Below are 3,830 nucleotides of genomic sequence, written 5' to 3'. Positions count from 1 at the left end.
TATATATTGTGAATGAAAACCTCTTTTCATTGGACTTTACCTTTTTGCTGATTCATGTCAACAGATCTGTAAATACCTTTGTAATAATCTCTTTAAAGAATTAGTCTAACCCAATTTATTATCTATAACGTACTTAAATGGATTTCTGACATGCGCAGTGACTATTTCCTATGCACGTTCACATATCATATTATCCGAGTAAAATTGAAATGTAAATAAACCTACATAGATAAGAAAAATTAGATCTATCGTCGTATATTTCATTTTTATTTGCAGATTGTTTCACCTGTCAAAATATAATTATTTAAATTGACAGGTGATATCAATGTTTTATAATTACATTTCTAACCGACTTGATTACATGCATGACAATAACACAATATTGATTGAAGTTAATTACAATTTAACTCAACAGTGCATACAATAATTAACGGGTGACATGCAGTTCTTTTAAATTCGTTTTCTGAAACATTTTTTCTAATTTTGTAATAACACCTTATTTAAAGACATGCAGTTTGTGACATATATCTACATTTTTACATGTACGTCTCTAATTAACACCTTAATTAGTGCATACTATAATTAACGGATAACATGCAGTTCTTTTAAATTCGTTTTCTGAAACATTTCTTCTAATTTTGTAATTTCTCCTTAAGTCTTTAGACATGAAGTTTGTGACAGATTTCTGCAATTTTACATGTACATATCTAATTCAAGCCTTAATTATTAAGATGACATGCGATTTCGTCGTTTTCCTGCGAGATAATTTGTCTTGTTAAATTACGCCTTAATTGACATATGACATGCAGTTTGTCAGATATTTTTTTCTGGCTATATTGTTCTGCATTTTTGAACATGAAGAGGTCACGTTTATGAAAATGTACCGTTATTCAAAACAAAATTTTTGATAATGCCAAAGTATATATTTGCCCGTTTCCTGTACTCTGACAGAAAAACATAGAAAATTTAGGTAATTAGTTTCTAAATATTTTTATACACTATGTTGGGAAAGGTTCAAAATATAACCTAACATGTCCGATGTTTAATTGTGTTAGTGTTGGCAGAGAAACATTGCCTGGAGGAAGGAAAGACGACAACATTATTGCAAACAAATGAAATAATACATGACCGACGCTTCCTATAAATGCAACCCGTAAAATTAAGAATGGTTACACGAAGCTATAAACGAAATAAACGAGATAAACATAGAATCTGCAGAATGGTAAACAGTTCTTAATTCGCTAATGGGATCGTTTTTGAAATATAAGCGGGGCTAATAGTAATAGGACCCGTTATTGAATTAAAGAGAGGTGAAATGCAATGCTATACAGAAGGGTCGGCGAAAAGTTGTCTCAGTAGCCTTAACTTTTTTGTTGTTAGGATGGATATATATCCTTCCACGTCCTGTCTTTATTTGTTTGATGTTTTTCATTGTCTCCATCTGATGAGGTCAGATATTTCAACTGATTTTTATAGTTTGTTCTTAGGTTGTGCTGTTACACCACTGTCTTAGGTTAGGGGAAGGTAGAGCTTTCACAAACAAGTTCTAAAGACAAAGCAGGAATAGCAAACATAGTTCTACAGACAAGATAAGGACAGTTAGAGAAGTTATAAAGAAAGATCTGATCAGGCAAAGAAGTCTACAGACAATGTCGAAACAGTCAAAGAAGTTCTACAGACAAGGCGTGGACTATCAAAAAAAGTTCAACACACAAGGCTAGGCCTGAACAGGCCTCAGATCACAATTAATTCCCTTTGTTCGTGGTCTAGGAAAATAGTTCCCAATTATTATATGGGGTATTTCTTCCCAAGTAATCTGTCTACTGTTTTCTTTGAAATGTTTACTATTTAAGTGGTCCTATCAGTTGCATATATATTGAAATAAGTAAAACATGTGGAAAAAAATTATTGTTCAAAGTGAAAGTAGTGATTTGGCCAAAATGGGTAAGTAGGGTAGAAATCAGCCTTCGTCATTTATTCAAGATTCAAATCCTACCATTGACATGCTAATAGGGCCCTCAAAAGAAAAAGCACTGATGGATTGTCCTGGGACAAGCATATTTTATTAGAATAATAATGGTCTATAAGCAGTTAAATTTATTTCATGTTTGTAGCGTTGCAAATTTTTTAATTCAATTTGACTTTAACTAAGAAATGCATTGTAGCCAAGGGGGAGAATAATTGTGTTCTGAGGCCAACAGTCAAAGACCGATAAATACATAACATGAAGTGAGATTTGAAGATGATTGAGGACTCAAAATTCCGAAAAGTGTTGCCAAATAAGGCTGAGGTAATCTTTTCCTGGGGTAGATCAACCGAGAATTATACCAGATGTTAGTAATAGATCTAGGACGGATAGTTATTGGTAATTTATAGTACACAATACGTGTACTCTGTCATTATTTCGGTATATCACGTTTCAGTTAAATTCTTCCAAAACTTTAATAGATCTAAACTATTACCATTTAAACTTTATGATTCTGATGACAGTATCCACGGTCGTAATCTTGTAATCACGAAATGACCTAGAGTCCAATTAATTATGGACAAAAGCAAGGATCTGATATAATATATATTGTGTACCGGAGTGTTAACATTATTTTGGCATGTTTTAAGGCTTAGGATATATTGGGGTTACGTGTATTATACAATTAAAGGTTATTATGAAGGAGTTAATTGATGTGTAACCACGAATGACACACTAAAATTTGAATAAAGTCCCAATGGTAATTGAAATGAATTGCATATCATAGATTGATTGATTTCATTTGATTTTTTTTGGCGTTTAAACGAGACTTAAAAGCACCGCTTTTGGATTATTTCGTGGCGGCTAGTTTTATTGGTGGAGGAAGTCGAATGCCCAATGACAACGATTGACCCTCCATAGGAAAGCTAACAATCCTAGTCCATTTATATTGGAGTCGAGTGCACGCGGGTTCGAACCCACAACCTCAGTTTTGATTGGCTAGTGATAACAGTAGTAACTACTTAGACCACTCGGCCACCGGATGAATGATTGCTTGATTGTTGACTGTGTATTTAACGTCCAGTTACAAATATTTCATTTATGTCCAGGACGAAAACATATATTTTGAAATCAATTTAAACATATAAGAGGCTTTTATACGTACAACAATGAATATTTTTTTACTTTATTTTGATTGAAAACAAATTTTAAATTAAACTTTACCATTGCCTATGTGAAATTTTAAAATTGTTTGTATGTACATTGAACGACAAATATATGTGACGTATAAAATTTTCTGACGTTAGACGCGCAAATCAAGAAATGTGTTTGTAGATAGATGTTTTTGTGTTCTGTTTAATTGTTCCTTTTAAAATTGTTACACGATGATGACTGCTGTTCCCATATTTTGACTATTTTATTTATTGTGTCTGTTTAGTTAATAGTACGGTGACCAGACCAATTATTTTTTAAATTTAATCGTCAAACATACTATATGGCTATATCATATATCATTGAATTCGGGAAAATGAGTACTTTTGGAATATCCATGTCGTCAAATAGAAATATGGTAACAGTTTTGCATAAATTAAGGTCAAAGATCAACATACTGTTTTTCTTTCTGTATTTTCAAAATTGAAAGATCTCAGCAGCATTTTGTGTTAAATTTCAAATCAATTGACAATGAATTATCTCAATGTAAATGTAAAAACAAAATGAACTTATTACTTAGTAATCGATTAATTCTGAAAAACACTTGTTCTATTATACAAGATCAATCCAAATTCCGTTAAAGTTACAGTTGTTACCTTGCCGGGTGATATTCAACCTCAGCAATAAAAGATAAATGTTGTTGTTAAGTAAA

This window comes from Mytilus edulis, chromosome 11 (assembly GCF_963676685.1).
Source record: "Mytilus edulis chromosome 11, xbMytEdul2.2, whole genome shotgun sequence".
NCBI lineage: Eukaryota > Metazoa > Mollusca > Bivalvia > Mytilida > Mytilidae > Mytilus > Mytilus edulis.
This window is presented reverse-complemented; position numbering follows the sequence as displayed.